At 40.1% G+C, this 14,925-nt stretch overlaps 1 protein-coding gene across 5 annotated transcripts in view; it reads right to left on the bottom strand.

Moving 5' to 3' along the window:
* nr2c2 (nuclear receptor subfamily 2, group C, member 2) overlaps positions 1 to 2,772 on the bottom strand; it is a 61,421-nt gene extending 58,649 nt beyond the window's left edge. For all 5 annotated transcript variants that reach the window (XM_052093736.1, XM_052093737.1, XM_052093734.1 and 2 more), the window contains exon 1: positions 2,638 to 2,772. The gene's annotated coding sequence lies outside the window, so the exon portion shown is untranslated. The remainder of the gene's footprint in view (positions 1 to 2,637) is intronic.
* Between the last annotated feature and the right edge of the window lie 12,153 nt (positions 2,773 to 14,925).

Raw genomic sequence — 14,925 nt, 5'->3', positions numbered from 1 at the left:
TGACTAAAAATTTACACAACGTCTCTTTCGCATTCATTTAAATAACAGAATATTCAAATATTAATTTTTTTACGAGCTTAAATATTTGAATACCAAATTATTGATGAATGCACATCCCTATACAAGACCCAAAATATTTCTGCAATTCTCCAGCTGTGATCCTTGGAGATTCTTTGGCCACTTGAACCATCCTCCTCGCAGTGCGTGGAGAAAATATTGACACACTTTCTCTTCTAGGACGATTCTTAAGATCTCCTGTTGATTGAAACTTCTTAATTATTGAGCTGATGGTGGAAACGGGCATTTTCAATGCTTTGGCTATTTTCTTATAGCCTCTTCCCATTTTGTGAAGCTCAACCTTTTGCTGCACATCAGAACGTTATTCTTTAGTCTAACTCACTGTGATGTATGATTAAGGGAATTTGGCTTGTGTGATACAGGAAGTCATGGCTGAACAATTTCATGTTCCTAGTCACCCAGGTGTATTAAAAAATGTAAAATATGAATGGGAATATACTTCAGATATACTTTATTTAATAGAATTTCAAAAGTTGCCATAAATTGTGGCAAATTAAATGTATTTATTTAATTATAACCCCCCCACAATTGAGTTTGTGTCAATTAAAGATAAGATTTTGTGAATATTTTGCATGAAACATCAAAAGAATAAACAATAAAGACATATTTTTCAGTCTTCTTTGCTCATATTTACCAAAGTTGCAAATATGTTTGACCACAACTGTAAATTAATTTTACTATTGTTTATTTGTGCATGCAGATTATATTTGATGTTGTTTTAAACTGAATCACGGCTTCTGGTGAGTTGATAAAGACTAGTTTATTCTCTTTATATGCTTTAGAAATGTACAACATCTCCATGTTTGTGCATCAGTGTCTGTATTGGGAACTTCAGGTGCGTAACTTTAATGTAGGAAACTTTTCCAAGATGTACCGTAATCAATATTTGTCAGTCGTATTCTACATGCAGGATAACAGAATGACAATAAACACCCTAATTATTATAACTTCATTGAATAAAAGGTAATAATCAGCAATATGTGTTCACAGATGGCTTTATTTAAATATTTGAGGGTGAATACCAGGATGTTAGAATTACTTAATAATAACGTCATTACGGTCTAAAAGCACCGGTTCACAGAAATGAATCGGACTTCCCATTATTATTGTTTTTAGAGGTTAAATAAGCATATTATATATATATATAATTTTATTTATTTTTTTAATCGAAACAGCAAACATTGTAAACATGTCCAAATATAATACAGACATTACAACAACAACAACAAAAAACTGGTTTCAAAAGAAAAGGGAATTTATCTGTAAACCTATATCAATCAAAATGTTTACAAAACTATGTGCTTTACTATTTTTTCCATACCTTTATCTTCTTATGATAATACTGCAATTCAATCAGAAATACACTGAAGTTGGGTTTATTTTCCGACCATTTCATCTTACGTATAAAGCAACTTTCATATAAACTAAGACATTTGTTATGAAGGAAATGTTGACATCTTTGTTACTGTGATGAAAATAATGCATCGTTTCTTCAAGGGAGATTGTGTAATTAGTTTTCCTACACACAAATTGAGAGACATCATTCCAAAACTTTAACAAAGTGGCAGTTCCAAAACAGATGGGATAATGTTTCTCCATCATCTTTACAGGATGCACATTTAACATTCATATCAATTTGACATCTTTTAATAATTTACAGTTATATTCTATGAATAATCTTGAATGTGAACTCTTTAATTTTGTTAGTAATAAAGTATTTGTTACATTGAGTCCATACATTTTTCTAATGAATACACTCTTCAATGATATTCCAATAGATAACACTAGCGAGGAATCTAATATATTTATCACTACCCTTTCTAATTTCAAAATCTTCTAAAGGAATAAAGGATATTAAGTCTTCTTTTTTTATATTGAAAGGTCTGAACAATCATTATCTTGCACTTGACAAAGACATTTCTTGATAGGAAAAATACCCCCACAAACTAGCCCGCACACTGATTGGCTGGCGTCATTGCACGTCATCATCGAAAGAGTCGCTGATAGGTTAAACAGTAGGTCAATCACGGCAAGTTACCACCTCACAGAGTTGATATCCCGGTAGTCCTGTTCAAAACACGGAACAAGATGGAGAATCTGGCACAAAGCCAAGGAAAAACGCGACGCCTTTGCAAAATGTGCATTAAAATTATTTACATTACATTCGTGTTTTTTAATAGCATTTTGTCGAGTTTAAGTCAGACGATATCCCAAAACTATCTACTCATATTTCTGTGGATTTTCATATATTAAAATCGTCCCACTGGTGTTAAAGGTAAAAGGGTCGAGTTCATCTGTCAACACGTCTACTGCATTTTCACTCGTGTCATAATGACTGATTCAATAATATTTATGTACAGTAGTAGATAGTCGCTCTGTGAGCAAGTAGATTATGTATCATACAACCCTTAAACGTGCTTTTTGTGGTCGAATAAAGAAGAATCCTGCACATTTGACAGTACAGAATAGTTTTGAGAGCAGCAGCAGTCTTGTTTCTATGCACTTCACTTCACAAACCTGACAATACGGATATATAAAAAAACATGAAGATCCGCTCACCTGTGACTCGGATGCGCGAAGATGTGAGCTGTCGGGTTTATTTCACATTATTTGTTATTGTTTTACTCCAGTGAAAGGTCATAGTTCGTGACCCCGTTTGCCAGCGTGAGGGAGTTTTTCTTCCTTCCTCTCGAGCACGAGCGGCGAGACGGCGCTGACGTCATCCTGTCTGCCTCAACACCGCAGCGCGCGCGTTCATAAGAGGCTTTTAGAAATAGCAATCCTGTGATTTGTAAAGGATTATAAACGTTTGACATTTGATGTCTTTATACACATTACAAGCTTGAGATATTACTGGACTCCAATCTCATAAATGCTAAAGAAATGTTGGAGAGAAAAACATGGCCTCACTAATGGACATTTTTAGCATCATTATAAAAGTTTAGCTGGCATACATTTAAAGTAGTTGGCTATTCGAAATAATCGCGAAACTCTTTCTTTAGTGGTGTTTCAACTGCACATCTACAAACACACACATGCATAAACACACTCTCACACACACATACTTGAAGTCTAAAACAAATTTGTTAACTGCTCCACAGATTTAATATTAGCAAACTATAGTTTTGGAAAATTGTATTTTGTGCATGATGTAATTCTTCCAACAATTGTTTACAGACAGATTATTTCACTTTTAATTGACTATATCAAAATTCCAGTGGGTCATAAGTTTACACTAAGTCAACTGTGCCTTTAAGCAGCTTGGAAAATTACTGAAAATTATGTCAAGCCTTTAGAGAATTAGCCATTTAGCTTCTGATAGGAGGTGTACATGCAGATGTATTTTAAGGCCTAGGCCTACCTTCAAACTCAGTGCCTCTTTGCTTGACATCATGGGAAAATCTAAATAAATCAGCCAATTAAGACCTAAAAAAAAAAATGTGTGGACCTCCACAAATCTATTTCATCCTTGGGAGCAATTTCCAAATGCTTGAAGATACCATGTTCATCTGTACAAACAATAGTACGCAAGTATAAACACCATGGGACCATGCAGCCATCATACTACTCAGGAAGGAGATGCATTCTGTCTCCTAGAGATGAATGTAGTTTGGTATGAAAAGTGCAAATCAGAATCAGAATCAGCTTTATTGCCAAGTATGCTTACACATACAAGGAATTTGTCTAGGTGACAGGAGCTTCCAGTCAACAACAATACAAACAATACCAAAAACAGCAGCAAGACATAGGTAATTAAAGACAAAAAGAACACAAAATAAATAATTATACATATACGTACATACACTCACCTTCATACATACCCACATACACACACGTAGTGCAAATCTAATACAATCTGTTATATAAAGAACAAAAACCTGTATATTATGTACAGAGCAATGTAAGTAATGGCAGTTGTGGATATGTTGGATAATATAAATTAAAATTAAACTGTGTATTGCACATAATTATTGCTCAATGGGGCAATTTAATTGTTCATTAGATGGATGGCCTGAGGGAAAAAACTGTTCCTGTGTCTGATGGTTCTGGTGTTCAGAGCTCTGAAGCGCCGGCCAGAAGGCGAACAGCTCAAAAAGGTAGTGGGTGAGTGGGGTCCAGAGTGATTTTATCAGCCTTTTTCCTCACTCTGGAAGTGTATAGTTCTTGAAGGGGGGGCAGGGGGCAACCAATAATCCTCTCAGCAGACCGAACTGTCCTTTGTAGTCTTCTGATGTCTGATTTCGTAGCTGCACCAAACCAGACAGTTATTGAAGTGCAGAGGACAGACTCAATGACTGCTGAGTAGAACTGTTTCAGCAGCACTGGTGGCAGGTTGAACTTCCTCAGCTGGCGAAGGAAGTACAACCTCTGCTGGGCCTTTTTCACAATGGAGTCCATGTGTATCTCCCACTTCAGGTCCTGTGAGATGGTAGTGCCCAGGAACCTGAATGACTCCATTGCTACCACAGTGCTGTTTAGAATGGTGAGGGGGGACAATGTTGGGGTGTTCCTCCTAAAGTCCACAATCATCTCCACTGTTTTGAACGTGTTCAGCTCCAGGTTGTTTTGACTGCACCAGAAAGCCAGCCGTTCAACCTCCTTTCTATATGCAGACTCATCATCATCTCGGATAAGGCCGATGACAGTGGTGTCGTCTGCAAACTTCAGGAGCCTGACAGAGGGGTCCTTGGTGGTGCAGTCATTGGTGTACAGGGAGAAGAGTAGTGGGGAGAGCACACATCCCTGGGGGGCACCAGTGCTGATGGTACATGTGGAAGTGAATTTTCCCTGCCTCACAAGCTGCTGCCTGTCCGTCAGAAAGCTGGTAATCCACTGACAGGTAGAGGTGGGAACAGGGAGTTGGTTTAACTTAATCCGGAGTATATCTGGTATGATTGTGTTGAAAGCCGAGCTGAAGTCCACAAAAAGGATCCTTACTTATGTCCCCGGTCTGTCCAGATGTTGCAGGATATGATGCAAACCCATGTTGACTGCATCATCCACAGACCTGTTTGCTCGATAAGCAAATTGAAGGGGGTCCAGAAAGGGTCCAGTGATGTCCTTCAGGTGGGCCAACACCAGTCTCTCAAATGACTTCATGACCACAGATGTCAGGGCGACAGGTCTGTAGTCATTAAGTCCTGTGATTTTAGGTTTCTTAGGGACGGGGATAATAACTGAGCGTTTGAAGCAGCATGGGACTTCACACTGCTCCAGTGATCTATTGAAGATCTGAGTGAAGATGGGGGCCAGTTGGTTAGCACAGGAATGAAGGCAAGCTGGTGAGATGCCATCTGGTCCTGGAGCCTTCCTTGTCCTTTGCTTCCGAAGACACGGCACACATCATCCTCACAGATCTTGAGTGCAGGTAGTGTAGCAGGAGGGGAGGAGGGGGTTGCAGGAGGTGTTAATGGTTGTGTGAAATTAAGGTCCGAGTGCATGTGGGGTGTGAAATCGGGCCTTTCAAATCTGCAGTAAAACACATTCAGGTCAGTCAGCCAGTCGTTGGTCCGCCACAGGGTTGGGGGTAGGAGTCCTGTAATTAGTAAGTTGTTTCAGGCCACTCCACACTGATGCAGGGTCGTTAGCTGAAAACTTGCTTTTCAGCTTCTCAGAGTAGCTTCTTTTAGCCATTCTGATTTCCTTATTCAGTGTGTTCCTGGCCTGATTATACAATACTCTATCCCCACCCCTGTAAGCCTCCTCTTTGGCATGACGAAGCTGTCTGAGTTTTCCTGTGAACCATGGTTTATCATTGTTGAATGACAAAAATGTCCTAGTAGGGATGCACATATCCTCACAGAAACTGATGTATGATGTAACAGTATCTGTGAGCTTGTCCAGGTCTGTAGCTGCAGCTTCAAAAACACTCCAATCAGTGCAGTCAAAGCAGGCTTGTAGTTCCAGCTCTGCTTCAATAGTCCATCTCCTTATAGTCCTTACAACTGGCTTTGTTGATTTTAATTTCTGCCTGTAGGACGGGAGAAGATGAACCAGACAGTGATCAGAGAGACCCAAAGCTGCACGTGGGACAGAGCGATATGCATCCTTTAATGTTGTATAGCAGTGATCCATTATATTCCTGTCTCTGGTGGGGCATGTAATGTGCTGTCTGTATTTGGGCAGTTCGCGTGTGAGATTTGTTTTGTTAAAGTCCCCAAGAATAATAATGACTGAGTCCGGGTATTGTTGTTCTGTGTCTGAGATTTGATCAGCCCAGAACAACAGCATTTGCAGCAACAACAGATTTGATCAATCCCAGAACAACAATCCCAGAACAACAACAAAGGACCATGTGAAGATGCTGGAGGAAACAGGTAGACGAGTATCTATATCCGCAGTAAAACGAGTCCTATATCAACATAACCTGAAAGGCTGCTCAGCAAGGAAGAAGCCACTGCTCCAAAACCACCATAAAGCCAGACTACAGTTTGCAACTGCACATGGGGACAAAGATCGTACTTTTTGTAGAAATGTCCTCTGGTCTAATGAAACAAACATTGAACTGTTTGGCCATAATGACCATCGTTATGTTTGGAGGAAAAAGGCTTGAAAGCCGAAGAACACCATCCCAACCGTGAAGCATGGGGGTGGCAGCATCATGTTGTGGGGGTGCTTTGCTGCAGGAGGGACTGGTGCACTTCACAAAATAGACATCATGAAGGGAAATTATGTGGATATATTGAAGCAACATCTCAAGACATCAGCCAGGAAGTTAAAGCTCTGTTGCAAATGGGTCTTCCAAATGGACAATGACCCTGTAAAGGGATTTAGAAGGGCAAGGAGGAGGCGAGAACCGGCTTGACGATATAAATAATAGTTTTAATGATATACTTAAACAAAAGACACAAACACACACATGACGGACATGCCCATAAACTATCTCTCTCTCCGCACAATCCTCAGCAGTCGGCCTTTATCCCTCTCGGTAGCTTGATTAGCCTGATAAGGGACTGGGTGTGTAGAATCACCACCTGGCCCTGCCCTGCCACAGACCCCAAGCATACCTCCAAAGTTGTGGCACAATGGCTTAAGGATAACAAAGTCAAGATATTGGAGTGGACATCACAAACCCCTGACCTAAATCCGAATTTGTGGTCAGAACTGAAAAAGTGTGTGTGAGCAAGGAGGTCTACAAACCTGACTCACTTACACCAGTTCAGTCTGGAGGAATGGGACAAAATTCCAGCAACTTATTGTGAGAAGCTTGTGGAAGGATCCCCAAAACATTTGACCAAAGTTAAACAATTTAAAGGCAATAATACCAAATACTAACAAAGAGTATCTAAACTTCTGACTTCAACTGTACACACACACACAAACACATGCAAATATTCCATGTATACTGAACTGCAACAGGTTTATTATTATATGCACACGTAACTGTATATATACTGTGTGTGTGTGTGTGTGTGTGTGTGTGTGTGTGTGTGTATCTAGGAGAATTGGAGCAGTTTTGAAAGCAAAAGTGTTCACACAAAATATTGATTTAGCTCTTTTTCAGTTTTCTGGACTTTGTATGATGTTAATTGATTAATGAAAACTATTTATGTCATTACTGTTTTAAGAAATCTTCACTTTGAAAGTTTTTCACAAGTGCATAAAACTTTTGCACAGTACTGTACTGTATATGTGCATGTGTGTGTGTGTGAGACAGTGTGAGAGTGTAGAACTGAGTCTATTGTTGTGTGCTGAGTTGATGTCAAATGAGAAGGAAAAATTCTGGTACCTCACACATGCTGTTGAATATAAAATATTCAGAATTTGTGTCCTAATTTTCATTGAAAATGTAATTAGATATATAGACATTTGTAAAGCAGTTCAATGGAAAGGAGGAGGCGAGAACCGGCTTGTCAATGTAAATAATATTTTAATGATTAACTTAAACAAAAGACAAAACACACACATGACGGACATGTCCGTAAATGATCTCTCTCTCCGCACCATCTTCCACAGTCGGCCTTTATCCCTCTCGGAGGCTTGATTAGCCTGATAAGGGACAGGGTGTGTATAATCACGACCCGGCCCGCCCTCCGCCCTGCCACAACATTATTTTTATAAATATACACCTCATTCAAATTATCAGTGGAATAAACATTCATGCCCTTGCAAAAATCACAACATTTACCGTTGTTAAACTATTCTTAAAATATCAATGTTTTAAAAGAAATTAGTCTTAAAATAAATAAATGAATGAATGAAACAAAATTACAAAGATTCTGATATCTTCTAACACTGAAGGTGATCCCATATTTATTTATTCATTATGATTTCTCAATACTGTAGTATGGGGGTTTATGTAAAGGTGCAGATGGATGTTTCATTGTAAAATAGAATGCAGTGCTTTGAAAAAGTATTTGCCCCTCCTGATTTCTTTTGTTTTTGTGTATATTCAAACATTCAAACAAAATCTAAAATAAAAAAGGCAATCTGATTCAAGTCAAGTCAATTTTATTTGTATAGCGCCTTTCACAACACACATCATTTCAAAGCAGCTTTACAGAAGATCAGATATTAACAGAAGATAAAACTGTAATATCTATAATGTCGATGAATCATCATTGTGTAATTAGATAAAATACGATTGTTAATTGTGTTTAAAAATAAGTCATTAAGTAATAATTGTATTAATAACCCCAGTGAGCAAGCTGAAAGCAACCGTGGCAAGGAACACAAAACTCCATAAGATGTTGATTAAAGGGAGAAACCAGACTCACTGTGGGGGCCAGTTCCCTCTGACTAACATCATGAATATAATGACAATATTACTTATGTATAGTTAAAGTCATGGTTTAAAATGATTAAAATATGTAAGTGTTAAGGGTCAGTGTTTCAACATCAATTTTGTATGAACTGTAAGATTAATGATTAATGTCTTTGAAGTCCATCCTGGATTACTGCAGAAGTTCACATAGGTGCAATTGTCCTTGTTAATTGGCTGATTGGTAATTAATTGATAGTTGATGTATTCCATTTCAAGAGTGAAGTCCATCATTAGACTGAGGTGATGCAGGCAGAGATCATTGAGGTGCATCGCAGTTCAACCTGGCCAGTAATTTCTGTGAGGTCTATCCTAAGTCCAGGTTCAGGCAGTGGCATATGAAGTATCCCATGTCTTATGGTTGGAGTTGGCATCAGTTCATCCTCTGAAGTCCATCGTAATAGACTGAAGTGATGTCTGGCTATTAGTCATCATCACACAGAGATATGTAGCAGTGGAATCCAACACAAAGCAGGAATGGAGCTTTATCCAGCCAATTCTGGTGAAATCACGATAGGAGTCCCGAGGTTGAGATAGGGAAACAAATAAAATAATATTAGCATAGATGCCATTCAATTTATTGCAGAGTTATAGATCATGATCATTGTTTCTGGTTCTGGCAGACCTAACTAAAGCAGCCTAATTGTGGGTTGGAGGATAAATTAGGTGTATGCCTGGCTAAATAGATGAGTCTTCAGTCTAGAATTAAACTGGGAGACTATTCCATAGTTTAGGAGCCAAATATGAAAAGGATCTACCTCCTTTTGTAGATTTTGATATTCTAGGAACTATTAACAGGCCAAAATAGAGCCTGCTCCTCCAGTCGAGGTGGGGGAAGGGTTCTACAGCCCTAACTTCATTGTGCCAAAGGAAGATGGTGGGTTGCGGCCTGCGAGTTCTCAAAATCTTGGACCTGCGAATTCTGAACCAGGCCTTACACAGACTCTCATTCAAGATGCTGATGCAGAAACACATTTTGGCATGCGTCCGGCATCAAGATTGGTTCATGGCAGTAGTCCTGAAGGACACATACTTTCACGTCTCAGTTCTACCTTGACACAGACCCTTCCTACGGTTTGCTTTCGACGGCCAGGCATATCAGTTCAAGGTACTCTCCTTCGGCCTGTCCCTGTCCCTTCGCATCTTCATGAAAGTCGCAGAGGCAGCTCTTGCCCCGTTAAGGGAAGTGGGTATCCGCATACTCAACTACCTCGATGACTGGCTGATTCTAGCACACTCTCGAGAGTTGCTGTGCACGCACAGGTATTTGGTGCTCAGGAACCTCGTCTAGGGTTTCGGGTCAACTGGGAAAAGAGCAAGCTCTCCCAGGTTCAGAGCATTTCTTTTCTCGGCATGCAGTTAGACTCCGTCTCAAGGATAGCGCGCCTCACAAGCGAGCGTGCGCAGTCGGTGCTGAACTGCCTGAAGTCATTCAGGCGGAGGACAGCGGTTCCACTGAAACACTTTCAGAAGCTCCCGGGGCATATGGCTTCCTCAGTGGCAGTCACGTTGCTCGGATTTCATGCATATGATACTGATTCAGCATTGGCTTCAGACTTGAGTCCCAAGATTGGCATGGTGCTGCGGCACAAATCGCACAGCTATCACACCGCTCTGCCACCACTTATTAAGCACTTGGACAGGCCTTTCTATGTTTCTATGGGCAGGAGTTCTCCTAAAGCAAGTGTACAGTCGTGCACAGATGCCTCCAAAATGGGCTGGGGTGCCATGTGCAATGGGCACGCAGCCGCCGGTTCCTGATCAGGGCCATGACTGGGTTCGCACTTCAACTGCCTAGAGTTGCTGGCTGTACTACTCGCCCTGCGGAGGCTATTGTCATTGATCCATGGCAAGCATGTGTTGGTCCGGTCCGACAACACAGCAACAGTAGAATATATAAATTACCAAGGCGGTGTATGCTCTCATCTCATGTCACAACTCGCCCACCACCTCAACTGGAGTCAGCAGCGGCTGAGGTCGCTGCAGGCCACTCATATCCTGGGCAGACTTAACGCCACTGCAGACATACTTGGATCGCACGCAGAGCTTTAGACCTTCTGAGGAGCTCTTTGTCTGCTTTGGTGGACAGCGGAAAGTGAACGGCATCTCTAAACAGAGGCTTGCCCACTGGATCATGGATGCCATTGCATTGGTCTACCAGACCAGGCCGTGCCCTCCCCCTTGAGGGTTCGAACACACACTACAAGGAGTGTGGCGTCCTCGTGGGCACTGACCAATGCCACCTCTCTAGTAGACATCTGCAGAGCAGCGGGCTGGGCAACACCCAATACATTCGCAAGATTTTACAATCTCTGGGTTGAGCCAGTTTCAGGTTCGAACAGATAGAGTTCGGTAATGCGGAACAGCTGGCCGGGTGTATGGCTTGCGTATAGCGCCTTTCCCCTCCCTGAGGTGAAAATGTGCGCTTTTTCCCACAGTCCAGTTCACAAAGTCGTGGACCCTGGATGCAGTCTGATGCACCTGCTATTACGCACGTAGAGCTTGCTTGCACTTGCACCGGCAGTGCACGTAATACGGTTCAGCTGTTGTTGCGTTTTTCCATAGGGGACCACTAGTGTCAACACAACGTCAAGTGAGTGACAGAAGGGGAATATCTCTGTCGTAATCTCCCTTCCCTGATGGAGGGAACAAGATGTTGTGTCTCTCTTGCCACAGCGCTGTACTAGCTGCTGAAATGGGCGGGACTGTGTCTCGGCTCCTCAGCACAAAACCTGAATGAATCCTGCATTCCAGCTCCCTTTTATAGCCGTATGTCCGGAGGAGGGGCATGCAAATTCCACTCGCCAATTTTCATTGGCCTTTTCTCAAAGATCCGAGGTGATTGGGGCTCTTAAGATCGACCCCTAGTATCACTACATCGACACATTGTCTCGTTCCCTCCATCAGGAAATGGAGGATACGACAGTAACCAAGACGTTTTTCAGCATCAGCAACAGAGAGCATGTGTCAAAATTTAGCAATATTTCTTAGGTGGAAGAATGCTGTTCTACAAACATTGGTAATTTGATTTTCAAAGGACAGATTCATATCAAATATAACACCTACATTTATCGCTATTGAAGATTATGTAACAGTACATCCATCGAGATTAAATCTATATTTTAGCGGCATGTTTTTAGAGGTAATAATTACCAATAATTAGTACCTCTGTTTTGACTGAATTGAGTAGAAGGAAATTTCTGGGCATCCAATCTTTTATATCATTGATACTGTACACTCTGTCATTTGGAGAATTGTGAAATATCATCAGGGTTTGAAGAAATATCATTAGCATAACAGTGGAAACTTATTATACTGAACCCTGAAAATATCTCCCAGGGAAGCATATACAAGGAGAAAAGCAGAGGCCCTAAATCTGATCCATGTGGAACTCCATACTTTAATTTGGTTTAGTTTGACAATTGCTCATTTACATAGACCAAGTGGTAGCAGTCTGCTAAATATTACCTAAACCATGCTAATGCAAGTCCACTAATGCCAACATAATTCTCCAGCCTATTCAAGAGAATGTTGTGATCTATCGTGTCGAATGCAGCACTAATATCTAAAAGCACTAGAAGAGAAATGCAGCCGCGATCAGATGATAAGAGCAAGTCATTTGTAACTCTGATAAGTGCAGTCTCTGTACTGTGATGAGGCCTAAATCCTGACTGAAATTGTTCATATATACTATTTCTTTGTACAAATTAACATATTTGGTAGGATACTACCTTTTCTAATATTTTTGAAATTAACAGGAGATTTGAAATCGGTCTATAATTAGCAAGTTCTCCAGGATCAAGTTGTCGCTTCTTAATAATTTGTTTGAAAACTGCCATTTTAAAGTTTCTTGGGACATGTCCTAAGCATAGCGAGGAGTTAATAATATTAAGAACAGGTTCTGAGATTACAGAGAATACCTCTTTTAAGAGCTTGGTTGATATTTATATCTAACATACATGTTGTGGTGGCTTTTGATGTTTCGATACATTTTGTTAGCTCTTCATAACCTATGACAGGTAAGGATTGAAGTTGCACATGAGGAAAATGATGAGACACTGAGGTACTGTGACAGATCATTGCATAATTCCAATTTTATTTCAGATTATTTCAATTTTATCAGTAAAGAAATTCATGAAGTCATTACTCTTGTGCTGCGATGGAATATCTGGTTCTGTTGAGGCTTTATTCCTAACCAATTTAGCCACAGTACTAAATAAACACCTAGGATTGTTGTGGTTATTTTCTAAGAGTTTGCTAAAATATGCTGACCTGGCAGCTTTGAGTGCGTGTTTGTAGCTACAGACACTATCCTTCCATGCACCGCGAAATAACTCAAATTTTGTATTCTTCCACTTAAGCTCCATTTTCCGAGCATTATTAGTTCAAAAGTCTTACATTTATATCCTGTCCTCTGACTAACACCAAAAACGTCACTATAAATTGTAGCAACAACTCCTCTACCCTTCAGATGAGGCTTATGTTTATAACAATAACCTGAGGGAGTCAAACTGAGCAGATCCAAACTATGATATATAATTATTTCATTTACAATTAGTGCTTTGGTAGAAAAATATATAATGTTTAGTAGCACTACCTTCATATGATGTTTATCTTTATTTTTTCGTTGTTATTTTTTTCAAGTTTGACCTTAATTAGGGATTTCTAAATTATTTAGTGAGGGTATTGTGTTTGGTAGTTCGGGGAACAGACACAGTCTCTATGAGATATCTAGGTGATACAGTCTTTATGTGTTGTAGTTTATGTGATCTATGTGACATCTCAAGGCAGCTAGCAGATGTTTGGATTAACCAGTTTATCTGCTTCCTGACCTGGGCCCCAGTTAGTCAAATACTATCATTAACACAGTAAACAACAGTTTTTAAATTGCTAATGTTATTTAATATGAAATATTTGCCCTCTTATTTTCTAAATCCCCAAAACGGCATTCACAACTTTTGTACAAATTAAAAAAATGTATAAAACCACATTTTTTAAGCATCCTCACATAACATGTTAAGAAATGAACATTAAGGTTTTATTTGCAGTTGATGTGCATCTAAGATATGGCTGTATCAGACAGCATCCGGATGTGGGCCACTTCAGGCAATGATGCGCCACTGCTGGCCTTTTTCTGGCCTGGACAAAATGTATGTGTGCCTGATGTTGCCCACATGTAAAATGGTAAATATGGCCCAAATATCCCAAATCACATGTGGGTCTTTTTAGGCAAAGATGTGGTGCTCACAGCAATGTGTAATATGTGTATGTGACCCTAAAGTGGCCCATGTTGTAAATAGTGAATATGGCCCAAATATAACAAAACAAATGTGGGCCACCTTTGGCAAAAAATTTGGCACAGTCAATAAAGGCTAATCTGATATGTTGCAGCAAATGTGGCCCAGTAATCTTAAAACATATCTGGGCCAGTTTTGGCAAAGATATGGGACAGTACTTACTGGCAAATCTGGATGTGAATATGGCATGAATATATTACACCAAATTTGGGCCACTTTTGGCAAATGTAAGGCACAGTCAGTACTGGCTAACACGGGCGTGAGGCTGATGTAGCCCACATTTGTCATAGTAAATATGGCCCAAATATTGTTGAACAGTATTAGGCCACTTTAGGTAAAGATGCGGCACAACTGTTACTGGCTATTATGGATGTGAGTCTAAATTGGCCCACATATAATGCAGCAAATGTGGCCCAAATAATTATTAAAAATTTAGGGCCATTTTTGGCAAATACTGTATACTGCACAGTCAGCTTTGGCTAATCATGGTGTAAGCCTAACATGGCCCACATTTGACATGGAAAATATGCCCCAAATATCATAAAACAGATGTGGACCACTTCTGGCTTAGATGCAGCACTTTTCACACTGGTTAATTTAGATATATGCCTAAAAAAGTCCCACGTTTGAAATGGTACATATGGCCTGAATATTTTTCAACAGCACTGGGCTACTTTTGGTAGGATACAACACAGCTGGTACATGCTAATCTGGATGTGATCCTTAAGAAAGCTACGTGTGACATCAGTTGTGGATTCGTCTGCCCTGCGATTTACTTTATTTAGGGTT

This window comes from Xyrauchen texanus, chromosome 27 (genome assembly GCF_025860055.1).
Source record: "Xyrauchen texanus isolate HMW12.3.18 chromosome 27, RBS_HiC_50CHRs, whole genome shotgun sequence".
Classification (NCBI taxonomy): domain Eukaryota; kingdom Metazoa; phylum Chordata; class Actinopteri; order Cypriniformes; family Catostomidae; genus Xyrauchen; species Xyrauchen texanus.
This window is presented reverse-complemented; position numbering and strand designations above follow the sequence as displayed.